The 23253-nt window shown below is 37.2% G+C and overlaps 1 protein-coding gene across 4 annotated transcripts in view; it reads left to right on the forward strand.

Annotated features, from left to right (window-relative positions):
• The first annotated feature begins 605 nt into the window (after nt 1-605).
• The window catches only part of asphd2.L (aspartate beta-hydroxylase domain containing 2 L homeolog), a 44178-nt gene continuing 21530 nt past the window's right edge, over nt 606-23253 (forward strand). For 2 of the 4 annotated variants that reach the window (XM_041566142.1, XM_018261190.2), the window contains exon 1: nt 606-985. The gene's annotated coding sequence lies outside the window, so the exon portion shown is untranslated. Of the gene's footprint in view, nt 986-14258; nt 14301-23253 lie in introns of all 4 variants that reach the window. The other 2 variants (XM_018261196.2, XM_018261182.2) reach the window with 2 other exon arrangements.

The following is a 23253-nucleotide window of genomic DNA, read 5'->3' on the forward strand; positions in this document are numbered from 1 at the left end:
CTGCACATATTGGGCTATTTTTGGGCTACTTTTGAAGTGCCTCTTGGCTAGTTTTGGGTTGGTTTTGCAGCTGGCTTGGGCTGGTTTTGAAAATGAGAGCTGGCAACCCTGCAGCAGACTTGTTTTTGTTCTTTTCTTATCCATTATTATGCATTACCACCATAATGCATTTTCTCTGGCCTTTTCTCTGTCACTATTTATCTCCTGTGGAAATTGTGCATTCTTCAACACCAGGTAGAAAGGCGGGAAAAGTGGCAAAGTCATTTTAGGCTCCCTTTACTTGTACTGGTTTATTAGCGCAGAAACGTAGTAGCGCATATTATAAGTTACACAGGCAGCACCAGTATAGCGAGAGGAAAACATCCTCTGCCCATGAAATATATTATGATGATGGAATTTTTATTGATTCGTTTAAAGTCGGCATCTTCCTTACTCACACAGATCAATAATTATTGATCCCAAATCCATGTTATGTCTTATGTAGTCTGCTTAAACTTGCCGAAACTTCCTCTAGGTGGCGCTGTAGATGGAGGTCTTTCTACTCCCAGTGCCAGCTCATCGCCACATTGTTCCATTCCCAGAGCTGGGCATTCTGGGTGTTGTAGTTTTCTTTCTTCTTGTTCTCGCAAATGTTACGCACCTTAAAGACGTCTGTCTGATTCCAATTAGAGTTATTGTCAATCTCGTTACCTTAGCTCGCCGGCACAGACAGATTCATGCGACCGAACTCAATACAGGAAAAAGAAAACAGAAACTGCTCAGAATAAACGGAACTACATCTCCCGGCTTCCCTTGCAGCAGCTCGGAGCCAAGGCTGGATGGAAAGGCTCTGTGTGAGCCGGAGATAATGCAGCAGGTTGGTTAGGGGATTTTTTACTGCAATATACGTACGTATTTAAATGAGTGTATTGAAAAGCGAATGACAGGGTGAGACATGCCAAGAGTGAGAAGATCTGCTCCCCAGCACAGAACATTCTGATAGAAGGTACAGTAACTGCCAGCTTTCCAGGGAAAATTAAAATGCATGTTATTTCCAATGCTGTCACTGCTGGGAAATCTGAATTTACTGCTTGTGTGGAGCTGAGATGCAGAACTGTCCCCTTATCATTCTGTGTGTATGGATTGCATGTTGGGCCTTTGCAGACATAGAAAGTAAACAGAAGGACTCATCATTTCTTTAATAGAGATGATCATACAGGGGTCGCCGGTTGTGCCTTTTATGATGATTTGGCAGCTGCATCTGAGCATAGGAAGCTACTGACACACATCTGCAGCCTTTCCATTAAACTAACACTTGAGGGGGGAAAGCTCTACTATAATACTATATATTCTATTGGGCAAACTGCTCTCCATGGGTTCATTTAGAAGCACTGCAGTTGGCATTACACACATACTTTCTAGGTTACATAATAAGACTAAGGCATGGGCTGAATCCGCATGGGCAATTTGCTTGTGGTATGCTGATGCCATGCCGGTGGGTGGGTGATTAAGTGTAATACATATGCTAAGCAGGTAGAGCAATTGCAGCAGAGGCTTCATTCAACCTGGTCCTCCTCAAAAGTCCTTATCTGTTAGGAATTGCATTGGTTTGGGCCTGTGGATATTAAATCTTACCCCCCCCCCCACATATATGTAATGTGATGTATTGCTGCGACAAGGCTGATTTAACGGAAAATGCATGCGTTCCGTCTATGTGATAGTTGCCACATCACAGATGTAATGACTCTCCCAGGAATAGCAGCTATGAACACTTGTATAGTAATGCAGCATGGGCCTCTTACCCAAGGAATCTACTGGCTGCTTATTACCCTGTCGGGTAATTTAAGGAGAAAGGGTTGTGCCAAACCAGATGCTTATTCGTGAATTGATGTAGAGATGTAAATTGTACTTTATAATCCAGCAACCGGTATTTTTCTCTGCAAAGTATATAATTTGGTTTAACTTGTGGTGTGGAAGAAGGCACCTTCCAAGCAAATGTTTCTAATTGTTTTTAACGGTATTGAGGCCTCTGTTAAATATATTTATGGCCATGAAATTTTCCTTGCCCATATCCCGTAGCCATATATATATATTATTTTGCCATGGTTGGAACTTGGAGAATGTTGGCCTGGAACATAGTATTTGTACCTGGATAGGGAACTGGCTAAAATATAGACTACAAAGAGTGGTGGTAAATGGAACATATACTAATTGGACCAGTGTTGTTAGTGGAGTACCGCAGGGCTCTGTATTAGGTCCCTTGCTTTTCAACTTGTTTATTAATGACCTGGAGGTGGGCATTGAAAGTACTATTTCTATTTTTGCAGATGATACTAAATTGTGCAGAACTATAGGTTCCATGCAGGATGCTGCCACTTTGCAGAGGGATTTGTCTAAGTTGGGAAACTGGGCAGCAAACTGGAAAATGAGGTTCAGTGTTGATAAATGCATGGTTATGCACTTTGGCAAAAATAATATGAATGCAAGTTATACACTAAATGGCAGTGTGTTGGGAGTTTCCTTAATTGAGAAGGATCTTGGGGTTTTTGTAGATAATTGTCTAATTCTGGGCAGTGTCATTCTGTGGCTATTAAAACAAATAAAGTTCTGTCTTGCATAAAAAAGGGCATTAACTCAAGGGATGAAAACATAATTATGCCTCTTTATAGGTCCCTGGTGAGGCCTCATCTGGAGTATGCAGTGCAGTTTTGGACTCCAGTCCTTAAGAGGGATATAAATGAGCTGGAGAGAGTGCAGAGACGTGCAACTAGATTGGTTAGAGGGGTGGAAAACTTAAATTATGAGGGTAGACTGTCAAGGTTGGGGTTGTTTTCTCTGGAAAAAAGGCGCTTGCGACGGGACATGATTACACTTTACAAGTACAATAGAGGACATTCTAGACAAATTGCAAGGGACCTTTATACCCATAAAGTGTATCACCGCACCAGAGGCCACCCCTTTAGACTAGAAGAAAAGAGCTTTAATTTGAAGCAACGCAGGTGGTTCTTCACAGTCAGGACAGTGAGGTTGTGGAATGCACTGCCGGGTGATGTTGTGATGGCTGATTCAGTTAATGCCTTTAAGAATGGCTTGGATGATTTCTTGGACAGACATAATATCAAAGGCTATTGTGATACTAAACTCTATAGTTAGTATAGGTATGGTTATATAGAATTTATGTGAAAGTAGGGAGGGGTGTGTATGGATGCTCGGTTTTCATTTGGAGGGGTTGAACTTGATGGACTTTGTCTTTTTTCAACCCAATTTAACTATGTAACTAACTATGTAACTATATGTATGTACATGAAGCTCTTTGATTGGCTCCGTTGTTTTCTTTGGTAGTTTGAACCTGTTTTTCTAATTCCTTCATATTTCAATATCTCTGCTATACCGTAGGTTTTGCTGGTACTGTATATGTCAACTTGGTGCACTATTATTATTATTATACTTTTATTTTGTTTGTTTTACACAAATATTGCTGCACAAGCAATCTGTACTTCACACAAATGTATCTTTAAAGGGGATGATTGCTTTTATTTTGACTTTTTTAGTATTGTATAGTTTTTTTTTAATCATCCTCACAGATTTACTACAAGGGTTCCGATTTAATTGTTTTCTTATTTTAATGGAAAAACTTTGTTTCAGGACCATACCTATTGGTCTTGCATTCTAACATCCAAACTGCTGCCTGGTTGCTAGGGTAATTAAACCATAGCAACCGGATAGCAGTTATAATTCCAGGTCTGAGAAAAATGTAATTGCTTAGAAACATACAAAATAAAAAATAAGACTAACTGCACATTGTATTAAAACACTTTTGTCTGCATCATACTAAAAAGTTCATTTTGAAGTGAATTATTCATTTTAAAGCATTTGGTGGCTTTGTTAATTCTGCTTGAATCATTTCTTCTTTTTTTTTTAAAGAAAATAAACCATATAGCCATATTAAAACTCATGCAGACGCAGCAGACGCTGTAGCATAGTTGTCACCAAAACAGACCTCCCCACATCAGAAGGAATCTTTACTAATATCAGTCAGTTAACATGTGACGGTTATCAGATACAAAGTATCATTTTATAGATGTCATAAGCATTTTATAAAACTTTTTTTCTCATCATCTTACTATTTGTAGCTTTGAAGTTTTGCGTGTTTGTATCTTTTAAAAATCTTTACATCTATAGCCAGCTTTACACTGCTTTCAATAGCAATACATATACAAATAACCATAGAAAATGTATAATGAATGTATATTGTAAAGTTGTTTACAATTATATTTTCTGTTATTAGGCAAAACATTATTTTTTTGAATTTGGATTGACATTCCCTTTAATGATCTCATAAAGTTTAAAGATTTAACCCTATTTTGTGTTTTTTTTTTTTTTGTTTTTGTTTTTAATAGAAAGGTTAGTTTGAATTGTTATAAACAGAAATGTATTATATTTTATTACAGGTATGGGACGTATTATCCAGAATGCTTGCTACCTGGGGTTTTTTGAATGAGGGGTCTTTCTGTAATTTGGATCACCATACCATAGTCTGCTAAAAAATCATTAAACATTAAATAAACCCAATAGGATTGTTTTTCCCCCAATAAGGATTTATATCTTAGTTGGGATCTTGTTTTATTATTAGAGCGACAAATGACATGGTTATTAAAATCTTGAATTGTTTTATTTACATGGATTCTCTGGAAGATGGCCTTCCGGTAATTTGGAGCTTTCTGGATAACGGGTTTCCAGATAACTGATCCTATACCCCTACAGTGAAGTTGTGGTTCATTTCATCCCACCTCATAATCTGATTGGTTGGTTGCTGTATAGGTGAAAGTGATGGGATCATCCACCAATTGGCAGCATAGTAAATGAAGTGTAAATATAGTCAATAAAGTGTGCAAAAACATATATATAAGCACATTATTCTTAATTTCACTAATACCTAGTGACCCTTAGCTAAGTGCTCTTTGATAGCAAGAACCCTTTCCCTTGTGTGTGTGTGTCTCTCTCTCTTTCTCTCTCTCTCTCTCTCTCTCTCTCTCTCTCTCTCTCTCTGATGGATTTTTCCTTTAATGGATATGATTATGAGAAATTGAAGACGACAGGGATTTTTTTATCTGCTGCTTGTGAAAGCAGGGCATTAAAAATTAAAACTTGCTTGCACCAACACACATCAAGATCATCATCAAATGCTCACATATATAAAAAAATTAAAATCTAACTGGAAATCCAAACTGCTCAATTCACCTTTAGCTGCATTTTATATATTCTGCTGAATAGCTGCATCTTCCACTGAGAAATGTATCAACTCATATATCAAATTTGTATATCGGTTTACAAAGTCAACGATCTGGTCTATTGGGTTGCTAGAGGGAAACATGATATGGAAAATTAAACGAATTCAGTTTTTAAACTTATATTATAGAGAAAAAGTATAATATTGATAAAAGAATTCATTTGTAATGTAACCCTTATGCGTAAATCTGAATTTCCAGGTAGGTCGTGTACCAGTAACTAAGCTGCATGAATCCATATTGGTAGCAAAACAATCCTATTGGGTTTATTTCATGTTTAAAGGATATGGTGATACAAATTTATGGAAAGATTTCTTATCTGGAAAACCCCAGTTTTCCCGATACTGAGCAGTCGTTAAAAAAAAAAAAATACACAATTCAATTTTATTCAGAAATAACTGTCCTTGGTGCTTTGATAAGATATGTATTTTTCAGTTCACCAAGTTTGAGTGAGTAGTGTAAAATGAAAGCTCTCTCTCCTTCAAGCATCCTTTTTTGCAGAATTGCAGCCTTAAAATTTTCTTCAGAAGACCGTGAAATTAGTATTACTGATATATATTTGCTATGCAAATAAGGCCTGTGGGCGGGGATAAGTGTGTGTGGGGGGTACTTTTTCAGGGATATCTTTGCAATAAGGTTTATTTGAGAAATAAAAACCGGTTTTTAACAATTCTCTCGCTGAGAAATAAACAGCAGAAATCTACCTCTTGTGTACCCTATAAAGATCAACGTGTTATAGGCAAGAGTATGTTGTTAGTGGTTGCATGTCTGAGAACATCATTAAACTGATATTAATGATGGTGTTTTTTCAGGCTAAGCAAAATGAAAAAGGCTCTGCTATCAACAGGCCAATGGGTACCACTAAGTGACATATTTTTGTCCACTGTTAAAGTTGACTTAACACAACCTAAACACTGATGCAAAGCTTCCCTCTTGTTGGCACACACATTCTCTAACTACTTATGCACAAATGCTGCCCATTAAATATTTGCATCTGTAACCCTGCTACCCCCTCTGCAAGTGGAGTGATATCCCCTTTTTTTCAAAAGTACCCCCCAAACTGTGTGAATCCAATGAAGCATTGATGCATTTACAAAGCTGTAAGTTCTGGCTTCTGTAAGAACCACATCCAGTCATTCATGTTACTGTAGCATGGATGAACTATAGCAGAGCATTATTTAGTACTTTGTCATATTGTTATGAAACCCAGGTGATCAAGACATCGTTATAATCAATAAAAACACGGTAGATAGCCATACAAAAGTTTAAACATTGTACATGCTGAAGTGCTGATAGTCTATCGGATCATAAGTGGTGGGAGAGGAAATGCTGGAATCAGTAAGCTTACCCTACGTTTTTACAGGGTTAAGCCCACGGACAATTTGGCTATCCTCTCTACAGTGGACACTAAGTCTGCTTCCCATATCGTATTGCTATCAATTCAAAAAACTATTTGGTTTGAGCAGTTCCTCTTGTTCCTGTATCAATGCACCCCAACATAAACATTCTGTCATTGGGCATGGCATTTGCACTCCAGTGTCACCCTCAATCTGTTTGTAGAAGGGCTAGAACATGTGGTATAGTCCCTGTTATACACACGCACATATATATATATATATATATATATATATATATATATATATATATATATATATATATATATATATATATATATATATATATATATATATATATATATATATATATATATATGTATATGTATATTTTATATGTATATTTTATATATATATATATATATATATATATATATATATATATATATATATATATATAAAAAATAAGCATAGCAAATAATACTGTGTATGGTTTGTAAGTGCAATTTTCTTATCTATGCTGGTTTACATGTTTATTGGACTTTTCAAGCATACATAAAAACGGTCCCATACAATAACAGGAACTTTTATGAATATTTTTGAAACTAAGTATTTTAAAAGAACAGTTCAGTGAAAAAAATGAAAACTGGGTAAATAGTTAGGCAGTGAAAAATAAAAAATGTTTCTAATACAGTTAGTTAGTCAAAAATGTAATGTATAAAGGCTGGAGTGGCTGGATGTCTAACAGAACAGAACACTACTTCCTGCTTTGCAGCTCTCTAACTCTGAGTTAGTCAGCGATTTTAAGGGGGCCAAATGGGACATAAGTGTTCAATGAGTTTGCAATTGATCCTTGGCATGCAGCTCAGATACAAAAGCAAACAGTTATGACCCATATGGGCCCCCCTCAAGTCACTGATTGGTTCCTGCCTAGTAACCAATCAGTGGAAACCAAGAGAGCTGCTAAGTAGGAAGTGGTGTTCACTCCATCCTTTTTACATTAATTTTTTGGCAAACTAACTATATTGAACATTTTTTTATTTTGCAAAGGCTATCTATTTACCCAGATTTTATTTTTATACTGAACAATTCCTTTAAAGCTTTCATACATTTTGGTTGTTCTGCAATAAAATCTTGTGCTTTACTGGGGTTTTGTTTGCACATTGGTATTATGGTATTTGTGTTCCTCCTGAGAAGAAGAAAACGTCTGCTAAGAAGGGCTGCTACATGCTTCAGCATTAAATATTTGTAATCACAGCAGCTGGTCCTGAGTGGGCGTATCAGGGAAACAGCAGTTATACTTACAGGAGTATTTTGTCAATTCTACCATTTGAGATTAAGCAAAACTTAAAATGACATTAAGAAATTATATGCAAAGCAGACTCCGTTAGATTTTGGTTGCATGACAATGTTAAATAAAAGTGCTTTCTTTCCTTCCTTATCCTCAAGGACCTATCCAATTAAATTTGATAATTGTATTTCTCGGCAAAACAATTTATTTTTAACAGATTTATTTTTTTATGGAGAGGGAGACACCAGCTGAGGAGCCAAAATTAACTTTGTATACTCAAGAAAAATCAGGAAAATTGTCTAATCTCACATACATAATTATGTTTTAAACTGTGTAATATAAACCAATTTCGGGATCTTTCTTTTTAACATTAAAAAAAATTCCACTACTGATAAATTATTTTTGATTTGGTTTATTGTAAATTAAATCTAGGTATGGAATCTGTTATCCGGAAACCCTTTATCCAGAAAACTCCAAATTACAGAAAGGGTGTCTGCCATAGACCAAATAATAGATCCAAATAATTGAATTTTTCAAAAATGATTTTCTTTTTCTCTCTGTAGTAATAAAACAGTAGCGTTTACTTGATCCAAATTAACATATAATGAATCCTTATTGGAAGCAAAAACAGCCTATTGGGTTTATTTAATGTTTACATGATTTTCTAGTAGACTTATGAAGATCCAAATTACGGATCCATTCCTGAATTTATACGCTACAAGTACTTATATAGAGTTGATAGTGTATGTTTTACTGTAACTGAGGAGATTAGATGGCACCAAAAAAATTGGTGGTTGTATAAAAGACCGAAAATTTTTATACGTGTGTAAATTCCAAGAAGATCCTCTTCTTAATTACACAAAGGAGACCTATTGTGTGAAAAACAAGAATGTGCCACTGCATTGTACTCCTCTAAATATAAAAGGAATGTGCTTAAAAAAAAAGTAGTGTTTCATGTTGATTAATTGAACATTCCCTACTAGTCCCTCTCATCTGTTCCACTTCCTTCGGGCTGAATTCTCTGGATGTCCAGGGGTGCCGTCCGTGACTTGCTTGTGTGAAGACAGGGCTGTAATTGGCAATCCCTCCACTAGTGATGTGTGGGCTGGCCCAATACCAGTGAGTTTACCCGCTGGTTCGGGCCGACCCTGCACTCTTCTTCGCGGGTGGCAGGCGGGTTGAGCTCTTCTCGTGCTCTCCCCACCCACCACGTAAAATGCAGACTTCCGGGTTCGTCTTATATAGACAAACCTTGTATATAGGTATGGGGTCTGTTCTCCGGAAACCCGCTAACCAGAAATCTCCAAATTATGGAACGGCCACCTCCCCATGACTCCAATTCATCCAAATAACATATAATTAATCCCTGGCAGCAAAGCAAGCCTATTGGCTTTATTTAATATTTACATGATTTTCTAGTAGAAAGATCTAAATTACGGAAAGATCCCTTATCTGGGCATTGAGCATTCTGGATAACAGGTTCCATACCTGTACTAGGAATAAGAACAACAATATCACAAAAAATACTGTCTCTATTTTCTCAGTATTGTTGCATGGATTGGAAGGAATCTGGCAGGCCTTTATGGGCCATTAATACAAAAAAAAGGAAAATGCAACTTGACACGACATACCGTTTACTTTTGTCTTGTACATTTAGGCTAGTGCCACACGGGGGCTGAAATCGTCCTTCGGAAATATGTAGACCAGAAATCAGTCCCTACATTCTTCTGTTCGTTGTGTCAGCTCCGGTGAGAATATACTTGTTTTGGCACAAAAATGCAATGTCTTCAAACAGCCAAGTGTGCGACACAACTGTTCCTTTTATGATCAGAAGAGGAAACTACTGCCCACTTAAGGGTTGATTTTTGGCCTGCATACGTCAGTTCGATGACCGCCCCGTGTGGTACTAGCCTTAAAGCTATTTTCCTTAATGGCAATGGTGCACGTGGAAATCAATTGCCTGTGATAACTCTCCTGTACCACGTGCTACTAATCTTCTGCAAATGCTTTCCTGTTGGCAATAATGTAAATTGCAGATGGGAAAATATATATGTTGCTTCTTTATTGTGAAGTCGCTTGATGTTGCCCAAAGAGGCAACTTTGGCTAAAAACGGACGAGAACGGGTATTTATTGCAGTTTGTTTACCGTCCTGTTTTCTAAAAAAAAGCTCCACTTGAACTATTATATTTAATAGAGCCATGATTAATACATATTCATAAACTGAGCCCAAAAGCCCTACCAGTAAAACTATACAGGTATATTTGTATCACTTATGCTGGGAGATAATCCAATAATGTGTGACCACTATTGTTATAGCTATGGGATTTATTATCTGGAAACCCGTCAACCAGAAGCTCAGAAATGCAGCTGTGCCATTTTCCATAAAGCACATTTTAACACATAACGAATAAAACAGTATCTTTTACTTGATAATGTCTGAGAAAGCATAAATCCATGTTGGTGACAAAACAGTACCGTAGGTGTAAATACGTTTTTTTTATAACTGTAAGAAAAGATGATGCAAATAACTGAGACTTTTTTTGGAAAAGCACAGATCTAATGAATTCCAAACATGAACATGCTGTATTAGTGTAATGGAATTTATGCTATACAGGGGAGGCTTCACCTAAAACATGAGCATTGAGGAACTGTATGACCCCTAACTGATTACAATTAGAATATAGTTCTACATTCCCACAATGCCCTGCAGTTTCCTATGCCTGGCAGCAGCCTTGGCTATGAAATATTTTAATCAGTTTGTAATCAGAGAGATCTGCAGTGCATTGTTATTAGCCTCGGAAGCAGGCTAATGGTTAAACACTCTCTATTCATTCATTTTGGTTAGTACAGCTAATTAGGTTCTGGTTTTGTGATGTGTTTTGTGATGTGTTTCCTATTCTTCCATGGGGGGGGGTGATTGTCTCCTTGGAGTTTTCACAGAGTTAAGTCATTTTTATTTCTCTGCTGCATTGAGCCGCATTTGAAAGAGGCACTGCATACAGGATGGTGTTTGTACTGACCCTGATTCTCTCTCTCTCATTCTGCGCTTGAACTGTGGCGAGATTAGTCCTTAGAACATTTTTTGTGTTTGTCATTGGCAGAGACACAGTTGTGTGATCCATTTAGCCACTGTGTATACACAGGTTGAAAGGGTGTTCTCGGTTCTAACAGAAAGTGCATTTTGGTGCAGTCGTTTTCTGAGCGTGAGAACGGCTCAGCACCATCACAAGCTGGAAGAATATCTGATACAAGTCGGACAAAATTACATCAGTATGGATCAGAGTATAGTAACCGCTCTTCTCTTATTATCAAGTGATCTTGTGTTTGTTAAGGTGGTTATATGAGATGTGCTCTGTCAAAATGAGATAAATATGACTAATGAAGCACCTGCATTCTCCTGAATATAAGTTATATTACATCACTGTGCATCTGATATTTCAAATCCTATAGGAACCTTGATACATGTCAGATGCACTGATTAAGACTTGACTGCAGGCGCTTTGTGGGCATTAAATATCTTCTCAGAATGTGCACATCTGGGATCAGATCTAACACTGACATCAATGTAGTACTATTTTGGTTGCCAAATGCACTTTATGGCTTACCGTACTGGAGATCATGGGTTACACTCCACACCCCTAGCAATCAAAGACAAGCCCTTGCATACAGTCGTGTGTAAAAGTGTGTGAACCCATAAAATCATCTGATTTTATAAAAAGTCCTAAAAGTAGATGGAGAATAACATATCTGCATCTGGCAAAAGTAAGTGAATCCTTAGGATTATCATATAATTTGAAGGTGAAATCAGAGTCTGGTGTTTTCCGTCAATGGGATGACTGGTGTGAGTTAGAGAGCCTTTTTTATTTAAAGGGGATCCAGCAAAGCCTGATCACGCATACAACACATTTGTGGATGTGTATCATGACTCTAACAAAGCAGGTGTCTGAGGACCTCAGAAAAAGAGTTGTTGGTGCCCATTAAGATGGAAAAGGTTACAAGATTATCGCTAAAGAGTATGGACTCCACCAATCAACAGTCAGATTGTGTCCAAATGGAGGAAATTCAAGACTGCTACCCAGAAGTGGTCGACCGTAAAAGATAACTCCAGCTACAAGGTGTCTAATAGTCCAAGAGGTTACAAAGGAACCCAGGGTAATTTCTAAGCAACTGAAGGTCTGTCTCCCATTGCCAAATATTAATGTTCAGGAGTCCACCATCAGAATAACACTAAGCAGGAATGGTGTGTATGGCAGGGTAGCAAGGAGAAAAACCGTATTCTCTAACAAAAATATTGCTGACGTCTACAGTTTGCTTAAGATCATGTGAATAAACCAGAAGGATACTGGAAGAAGGTTTGTGGACCGATAAAGCCAAAATAGAACTTTTTGGCTTAAATGATGAGTTTTACATTTGGAGAAAGAAAAACACTGCATTCCAGCAATAAGAACCTTATCCCATCTGTGAAACATCGTGGTGTGAGTGTTTTGATTTGGACCTGTTTTGCTCCACTTGGGCCTGGACAGCTTGCCATCACTGATGGAATAATGAATTCTGAACTATACCAGAGAATTCTAAAGGAATATCTCATCTGTCCGTGAAATGGATCTCAAGAGACCATGAATAAAGTAAATGTTCTGGAATGGCCAAGTCTGAAATCAATTTGAAATGTTATGGAAAGACTTTAAGGGAGCAGTTCATGTGAGGAAGCCCACCAACATCCATGAACTGAAGCTGTTCTGTATGGAGGAATGGGCTAAAATTCCTCCAAGTCAATGTGCAGGAGGACTGTTTAACAGTTACCCCAAACTTTTAGTTGCAGTCATTGCTGCACATGGGGGTCTAAGAGGACAATCTACTTACTTTTTCCACACGCAGATATATTATTGGATCTTTTTTTTTTTTTTCTTCAGTAAATCCACATGACCAAGTATAATAATTTTGTGTTTCCTTTGTTTAACTAGATTTTCTTTATCTACTTTTAGAACATTTTGAAAATCAGATCATGTTTTAGGTCGACTTTGACACTTTGTCACCTTAAACCTGCCGAATTGCTATGTTAGCCTATGGGGACCTCCTAGAACCTATAGGCAAAATTTGGCTAAGTTTTAAAAAGTCTTAAGTATTTTTTTTGAAAATCGTTCGATCGATTAAATCGTTCGAATCGATCAATTCGAACGATTTCTATGATAGATGGAAAGATTTAAATTCGACTGAAAACGGCCAAAAAAATTCAAAAAGAAAAGTTTGACTTATCGAATTTGGCCTATTTGATGGTCAATTTTGAAGTTTTTTAACTTCGAAATTCAACCCTTGATAAATGTGCCCCTAAATAATACATCAGTAGTAAGATTCAGTTGTAGTTCATTTGACCAGGGCCTTACATATACCCTCTTCAGAAAGCCCATCGATAAAAATGTACTTCTTCATTATGGAAGCTGCCACCCATCTACTATGAAGCGATCCCTCCCTATCTTCCAATTTTGCAGGGTGATTAGTAATAATTCCTCAGAACAACAAACTGAACTACAATTGTGTGAGATGCGGACTCGCTTTAAGGACCGTGGCTATCCAGATAAGGTAGTTGACAATGCCCTTGTGACAGCACGGAATAGGTCAAGTGATGTAAGTAAGGCTAAGAAAACGTAACCGAGACTTGGGGGGGGGGACTTCTGGCCCCCCCAATGATGTGTTCTAAAAGAGGCACGAATCTAAGGGATTTGCTTGTCAAGCGTGACCCAATTGATTGTTACTCAAAGAATCCTAGTGGTTGGTTACGTGAATTGAAGTTAGGCTGCTTTTGTTGTCCGTGCTGTACTTCATGCAGATACATGTCTCCAGGTACATCTTTTCTTCATCCCCAAACTGGCAAACGCCTATCGATTAGATATCACATCACTTGTACTACCACTCGTGGTTTATTTAATCACCTGCCCCTGCGGTCTTGCATATGTGGGGAAAACAGACCAGACCGTGAGATTGCGGATGGACGGACATCGGTCTGCCATCAGCACAGCATTTAGAGATGGGGTAACTAATAAACCTGTTGCCAAACACTTTCTGGAAATGAGCCACAGATTACCCACATTTAAATATATAGCTATAGACCACATTCCGCCACTGAAACGCGGGGTTGATAGGTCCAAAAAATTACTTCAACGAGAAGCATTCTGGATACTTTAGCCCCTTTAGGCTTAAATGAGCATTGCTCTTATCTGTGCTTCCTTGAGCAGCGCTAACTGACTGGTCACAATGTTGCAAATTTCATATCCCTTTTGTATCAGTTCTCTGCATATGTTTAAATTGTTTTTACAATCTGCACATACTTGCCACAATGTTTATATATTTTCTCTACTCTTTCGGTGCAGGTGTTTCCTTATTCACATGATTATGTGGGCGTGCACAAAGGGGTGAGTGTCATGTTTTTAGGCATTTAAACACTGATGTTGTGAACAGGGTCTTGATAAAGGTCTTAGAGATAGACCGAAACGTTGACCGGTTCCTGTTTTAATTCTATTTAATAAACGTGAAGTTTTAAGTGAAAAATCCTGGTGTGCACCTTTCTCAGTGGAATATGGATAATGCAGCTTTTTTAGGGTAGCACCCAGGTACGTGATTTATTTTTGAAGTTACTAATGGATGGTGTGCGCTAGGACTTTGAATATATATACAGTATATATAATTTTTTCCTGGAGTGCCTGCACCTCTGACAGTAGTTGATTGGAGGTGCTTGATCAATGTTTATGATATAGGTAATAGAGGATCCGCACTCTCATTTTCAAAGTATAACAGCTTTTATTTATCACATCACAATCCAACGTTTCGGTCCCTCCTGGGGACCTTTCTCAAGGATCTTGAGAAAGGTCCCCAGGAGGGACCGAAACGTCTGATTGTGATGTGATAAATAAAAGCTGTTATACTTTGAAAATGAGAGTGCGGATCCTCTATTACCTATATATATATATATATATATATATATATATATATATATATATATATATATATATATATATATATATATATATATATATATATATATATATATAATATGTCCAAGGTACCTGCACTCCAACCACTTAGATTTTTCCACGGGTGCTTGGTCAAAGTAGTATTGTATAATCGTTAAAGGATGGACCAGCACTCCAGTTTCAATAAATAATGGTGCTTTTATTCACATCGTGCATCCAACGTTTCGGCCCGCATTGGGGCCTTTATCAAGGATAAAAGTGCTTGTGATGATAAAACAATTTATATACCCACAATACCCTCCAAAATGGGTGTCATCATGACATCATCAAGTTGTGCCATAAGCATTTAGTGCAATTAAATTCACATGATCAAAACATATGATTAAAAATACATAGCTGAAAAGTACATATTAAAAAATACATACTAAAAAATACATATTTAAAAGTACCTTATAATTTTGTGCCGCTAGGTGTCATCAAATTATAGTGATACAATTTCCTTCACCAAATTGCAATGATACAAAACGCTGTGTATTTAATCCCAAAAAAAGGTTAAAAGAACTGTTACAAATTGCTTATGTTGATTCCAGAAACCGCAAATACACTGTAACAGCACCTATAAATAGAAACAAATTTTATCTCAACCATTTGAAACATATGTGTCAATCTTATCAGGACTATGTCTAGTATTTAGATACATATTGTCTATTTTTGTATAATGAAAATCATAAGGTGCTGTTTAGTACAAAGGGAGAAAAAAGCCAATTTAGACTAAAAAACATCCTAAAGATTGTTGCCCATTAAGACCCTTCGGTACCACACAATCCAACTCGTGGATCCAGAACGCTTCCCTTCTTAGTAATGTGTTATCATAATCCCCCCCTCTCACTTTCCTGGGGATCTGCTCAATTGGCATGCATCTGAACGATGCTGGACTATGCCTAGCCTCTGCCCAATGTTTTGCCACGGGTTGCTGTGTGATATCCTGCTTTTTATTTTTATTTTTCTCCATTCTGTCCGGATCCATTGCTGCCCTAATGCTCGACCTATGCATTGCCATTCTTTCCTTAAATTGTCTGGTAGTTTTTCCACAATAAATGAACCCACAGGGACACTTAATGATATATACCACCATAGTGGCATCACAAGACATCCTCTGTCTGATGGTATATTTTTTACCCGTATGGGGGTGGGTAAAGAACGAACCCAGAATCAGTGCACTGCATAATATGCAGCCTTTACATTTATATACCCCTGGTTTTTGGAGTAAAAAGTGCTGAACTTGGGCTTTCTGGTATTTATTTACCGGATCCGAAGGGCTCAATATCTCCTTCAGATTGCTCCCTCGCTTGTAGCTGAATTTTGGTTTAGAGGGCACCTTTTTGGCAAGGGTCTCATCCGTAGTTAGAATCGGCCAATTCTTTGTGACACTTTGTTTAACCGCTGTACTGTGTGGCCCATAGCGACTCACATAATATAGATCTTTGCCGCTACCCTTATTTTTATCTTTGCATTTCGACCCCTGTTCCTGCAGTACATCCTCACGATTAAGTGAAATGGCCCATTCCTTTGTGTCTAACAACAATTTTTCTGGGTAACCCCTATCCAAAAACTTTTTACACATATTGGTGAGGTCTTCCTCCCTCTTGGTTTGATCACTATCAATGCGCACCACCCTTAGCATCTGTGACTTGGGTAACGAATTAAGTAGATGCCTCGGGTGGTTGCTATGGTAGTGAACCAATGTGTTTCTATCCGTTGGCTTTAAATAAATACATGTTTTTAATTCTTCAGCATCTTTGTATATTTTCACATCCAAAAAATCAATTTCCTGTACATCATGTTTGACTGTAAATTTTACTGGACTATCCAGACAATTTAGACGTTCCACAAATGTATGCAAATGCTCTGCTGGTCCCAGCCATAAGAAAAAGACATCATCTATGTAGCGTCTATAGAATGCCCCATATTTTCTAAACAGCAAATCGCCCAATATATGATCCATCTCGAATTTATACATATACGCATTCGCATAGGCTGGGGCCACTTTCGACCCCATTGCAGTACCTGTGCGCTGTATATAGTAGCTATTTTCAAATTTGAAGTAATTTTTATCCAAGATGAACCGGAGTAAGTCCAACATAAACTCAATGGGTGGACCTGAATATGAAGAATTGCCGGTGACCAATTCCCGCACAGCCTCCACACCTGCATCATGTGGGATGCAGGTGTAGAGGCTCTGTACATCCATTGTCACCAATATTATGTCTTTATTTGGAAAATTGATGCTCCGTATCATTTTTAAAAAATCATTAGTATCTTTCAAATAGCTACATATATTTTGTATACACGGTTGCAATAAATAATCCACAAATGCTGCAATGCCCTCATTTAGAGAGCCATTCGAGGAAATTATTGGACGGCCTGGCGGCTTTTGCAAACTTTTGTGGATTTTAGGCAACGTGTATATCATAGGTCTGATCGGATGTTTCGGCAGAAAATATTCAAACATATGTCTCGTGATCCACCCACTATTCACAGCAAATTCCAAAATGTTATTAAGTTCTTTATACAACTGTTCCGTGGGGTCAGAGGGTAATTTCTCATATTTGCTTACGTCAGATAGTTGGGACAAAAGTTCATGTTTATAGTCCACATAATTCATAACAACAATTCCCCCTCCTTTATCAGCAGTCTTTATGATAATAACCTTATTTTGTTTCAAGGACTTAATGGCTTCTTTTTCTGCTACAGTCAGATTGCCGCTTAATTTTCGCTGTGTACTATAATAGGAGGACATGTCCACGTTTAACATACGATTAAAAGTCTTGATGGATGCATTGGCACTCACTGGGTCGTATGTACTTTTAGGTCTAAATTTACTCAAGGTAGAGACTATCCCCTCCGGGGTGCCTGCATGCCTGTCAATCATATTTGTATCGTGGGGAGCTGCCATAGTGCTTGCTTCCATAACACTAGTGTTATGGAAGCAAGCACTATGGCAGCTCCCCACGATACAAATATGATTGACAGGCATGCAGGCACCCCGGAGGGGATAGTCTCTACCTTGAGTAAATTTAGACCTAAAAGTACATACGACCCAGTGAGTGCCAATGCATCCATCAAGACTTTTAATCGTATGTTAAACGTGGACATGTCCTCCTATTATAGTACACAGCGAAAATTAAGGGGCAATCTGACTGTAGCAGAAAAAGAAGCCATTAAGTCCTTGAAACAAAATAAGGATATTATCATAAAGACTGCTGATAAAGGAGGGGGAATTGTTGTTATGAATTATGTGGACTATAAACATGAACTTTTGTCCCAACTATCTGACGTAAGCAAATATGAGAAATTACCCTCTGACCCCACGGAACAGTTGTATAAAGAACTTAATAACATTTTGGAATTTGCTGTGAATAGTGGGTGGATCACGAGACATATGTTTGAATATTTTCTGCCGAAACATCCGATCAGACCTATGATATACACGTTGCCTAAAATCCACAAAAGTTTGCAAAAGCTGCCAGGCCGTCCAATAATTTCCTCGAATGGCTCTCTAAATGAGGGCATTGCAGCATTTGTGGATTATTTATTGCAACCGTGTATACAAAATATATGTAGCTATTTGAAAGATACTAATGATTTTTTAAAAATGATACGGAGCATCAATTTTCCAAATAAAGACATAATATTGGTGACAATGGATGTACAGAGCCTCTACACCTGCATCCCACATGATGCAGGTGTGGAGGCTGTGCGGGAATTGGTCACCGGCAATTCTTCATATTCAGGTCCACCCATTGAGTTTATGTTGGACTTACTCCGGTTCATCTTGGATAAAAATTACTTCAAATTTGAAAATAGCTACTATATACAGCGCACAGGTACTGCAATGGGGTCGAAAGTGGCCCCAGCCTATGCGAATGCGTATATGTATAAATTCGAGATGGATCATATATTGGGCGATTTGCTGTTTAGAAAATATGGGGCATTCTATAGACGCTACATAGATGATGTCTTTTTCTTATGGCTGGGACCAGCAGAGCATTTGCATACATTTGTGGAACGTCTAAATTGTCTGGATAGTCCAGTAAAATTTACAGTCAAACATGATGTACAGGAAATTGATTTTTTGGATGTGAAAATATACAAAGATGCTGAAGAATTAAAAACATGTATTTATTTAAAGCCAACGGATAGAAACACATTGGTTCACTACCATAGCAACCACCCGAGGCATCTACTTAATTCGTTACCCAAGTCACAGATGCTAAGGGTGGTGCGCATTGATAGTGATCAAACCAAGAGGGAGGAAGACCTCACCAATATGTGTAAAAAGTTTTTGGATAGGGGTTACCCAGAAAAATTGTTGTTAGACACAAAGGAATGGGCCATTTCACTTAATCGTGAGGATGTACTGCAGGAACAGGGGTCGAAATGCAAAGATAAAAATAAGGGTAGCGGCAAAGATCTATATTATGTGAGTCGCTATGGGCCACACAGTACAGCGGTTAAACAAAGTGTCACAAAGAATTGGCCGATTCTAACTACGGATGAGACCCTTGCCAAAAAGGTGCCCTCTAAACCAAAATTCAGCTACAAGCGAGGGAGCAATCTGAAGGAGATATTGAGCCCTTCGGATCCGGTAAATAAATACCAGAAAGCCCAAGTTCAGCACTTTTTACTCCAAAAACCAGGGGTATATAAATGTAAAGGCTGCATATTATGCAGTGCACTGATTCTGGGTTCGTTCTTTACCCACCCCCATACGGGTAAAAAATATACCATCAGACAGAGGATGTCTTGTGATGCCACTATGGTGGTATATATCATTAAGTGTCCCTGTGGGTTCATTTATTGTGGAAAAACTACCAGACAATTTAAGGAAAGAATGGCAATGCATAGGTCGAGCATTAGGGCAGCAATGGATCCGGACAGAATGGAGAAAAATAAAAATAAAAAGCAGGATATCACACAGCAACCCGTGGCAAAACATTGGGCAGAGGCTAGGCATAGTCCAGCATCGTTCAGATGCATGCCAATTGAGCAGATCCCCAGGAAAGTGAGAGGGGGGGATTATGATAACACATTACTAAGAAGGGAAGCGTTCTGGATCCACGAGTTGGATTGTGTGGTACCGAAGGGTCTTAATGGGCAACAATCTTTAGGATGTTTTTTAGTCTAAATTGGCTTTTTTCTCCCTTTGTACTAAACAGCACCTTATGATTTTCATTATACAAAAATAGACAATATGTATCTAAATACTAGACATAGTCCTGATAAGATTGACACATATGTTTCAAATGGTTGAGATAAAATTTGTTTCTATTTATAGGTGCTGTTACAGTGTATTTGCGGTTTCTGGAATCAACATAAGCAATTTGTAACAGTTCTTTTAACCTTTTTTTGGGATTAAATACACAGCGTTTTGTATCATTGCAATTTGGTGAAGGAAATTGTATCACTATAATTTGATGACACCTAGCGGCACAAAATTATAAGGTACTTTTAAATATGTATTTTTTAGTATGTATTTTTTAATATGTACTTTTCAGCTATGTATTTTTAATCATATGTTTTGATCATGTGAATTTAATTGCACTAAATGCTTATGGCACAACTTGATGATGTCATGATGACACCCATTTTGGAGGGTATTGTGGGTATATAAATTGTTTTATCATCACAAGCACTTTTATCCTTGATAAAGGCCCCAATGCGGGCCGAAACGTTGGATGCACGATGTGAATAAAAGCACCATTATTTATTGAAACTGGAGTGCTGGTCCATCCTTTAACGATTATATATATATATATATATATATATATATATATATATATATATATATATATATATATATATATATATATATATATATATATATATATATATATATATATATATATATATATATATATATATATATATATATACACACATATATACACATATATACACATATATACACACATATACACATATACACATATACACACATACATATACATGTTAGGCATGGATATTAACTACATGCCTATAAACCATTAACCTATAAGTCTGTTGTTCCATGCCCACCATGGGATACTATTATATAAACCGAACTGTACTTTACCTTACAATTTAACTATCCTAATTAAATATTAAACAGTTATGAACCATCAATGTGCTACCTCTGTAATTTGCCATCTACAAAACCACAACAGGTATTTAAGAAAAAAACTAAGAGGAAAACAGAGAATTTGTGACTTGTGGGCAAGGCATTAGAAATGGACATGAATAGGCAGCAGGGTTTAAGAAAGCAGTACCTAATTCTCAATTGTACAGATGAACAGATAGATATGCCCAACCATCAATCTCTATGTAAATTTACATACAATACAGATAATATTCAACCTCTGTCTTTTCCCATCATGTCTTTTCTTATTTATTATCATTCTTTAACTGTGTAGCATTTTGTTTATTCCCCACCTTTAGTGGAGTCCCTCTGTGTTGCCAGTTGTGGTACACCAAACATAATGCTGAATGTCCTGGGGAGTTATTGTCAGGCCTATAATTGTTGACAGTTGTCTGTGTTGCTGCTTTCCTTTTAGCAAATAGAGATGAGATGTTGAACAGTTTTGATTTTTTTTTGTTTGTTCTTGCTGCCTACTAAATAATTTATGTTGAAATTATATGCGGTCTTAAGGGAAGCATTGATCTCAGGCTTTGTCTGATGGGTTGGATGAGTAGATTTGTAGGAAGGTTAATAATTCTTCTGTTTTTACTTTCTGACTCAATAAGAGGCTTCACAAAAATGTTACAAAGGTTGCTTGGGTTTCCTCTATAATAGTTTTGATGAATTGATAATGTATTATTATACCATTAACTTTACTTTTTAATCTCTACATTTTTATATATCCATATTTTAGCTCAAAAATACAATAATGCTGCTCGTCTGCTTTTAAATGTTTAATAGCTGATGTGAAATACTGGTGTCCAGGCACATGAGCTAGGCAAACACATAACTGTGATGACATTGGATTTTGTGGTACAAAAAACTGAATTGTAGTTGCCATTACATTTACAATTTACTTAATATAACTTATCGTTTTCTTTTTATATATTATATACTGTACATATTTGTTTGTGAGGGGGCAGGGAATTGCACCAGACTTGCTGATTTATTAAGGATCAGGCAGAATGTGTCCAGCAGGACATATCATGTTATGCATGTGCAATATGGCATGCATGAAATAGAATTAAAACTTATAATTTTGTATCCTCTTTGAATATTTATTGATTATAGAAGATATAGACTAATTGCATAATCATTTAGAGGAGCAGTGTTCCATATCTCATTTGAGCACTCTGGAGAGTGATTGCAACTTATTCAGCATTCCTTCCCGATTATCTCCTCATGCAGAACATTGTTTCATAAGTGTGGAAATGGAATTGATCAGGAACAATTTATTGGCAGTTGGTAAGGCTGGAATTTTAGATTGTTCGCAAAATAAAAGAGGCATTGAGATTAAAAATGTCATTACCTATAATACTAAACGTGATTTCTGTGGACCATCTATGTTCATGTATGTTGGGAACTTGTAAGTGGAGTCCTAAGTATTCGGAAGTACCGTAAGTAAAAGGAGATATTCTGTCACAGGAAAACGTGATTTTCAAAACGCATCGGTTAATAGTGCTGCTCCAGGAGACTTCTGCACTGGAATCTGTTTTTCAAAAGAGCAAACATATTTTTTTGTATTTATTTATGAAATGTAACATGGGGCTAGACATGCTGTTTGTTTCCGAGATGCCCTCATTCATGTGACTTGTGCTCTGATAAACTTCATTCACTCTTTTCTGCTGCACTGCAAGTTAGAGTGATATCACCCCTCCCTTTCTTCCCCAGCTGTCCATCAGCAGAGCAATGGGAATATAATAAGATATCAGCTCACTGACACAAGGTAACAGCTCTATGGTAAATATACACTTAGTAGTAAAAATCCAAGTCTGACTCTGACTCCTTCAGTTACATTGATGGAAAGCAGTTCCATCATGAAGTGCTAGCTCTTAATGAGAGCACAGGATAAGGCAAATCACATGAAATGGCTGTCTGCACACCAATATTACAACTAAAAAAAATACACTTGTTGGTTCTGGAAAAATTTTTTATATGGTAGAGTCACAGTGAATTATTTGTAGTAAATCATAACCAAATTCCTTTAACCATTTTGTGGATAAGCCTCACCATGACCACAGTGATAGCAATTGCTTTCCTTAATAAGTATGAATAATTTGTTCTTTTTGCTAAAGGAGCAATGCTGCATATTTACATTTCACACCAAATACCCTAAAGGTGAGGCTTTAGAGCTGTCAGGTTTTCATTTTTTGGATCCCTTATTTAATTTTATTCATT

The sequence above is a fragment of the Xenopus laevis genome, chromosome 1L (genome assembly GCF_017654675.1).
Source record: "Xenopus laevis strain J_2021 chromosome 1L, Xenopus_laevis_v10.1, whole genome shotgun sequence".
In the NCBI taxonomy this organism is placed as follows: Eukaryota; Metazoa; Chordata; class Amphibia; order Anura; family Pipidae; genus Xenopus; species Xenopus laevis.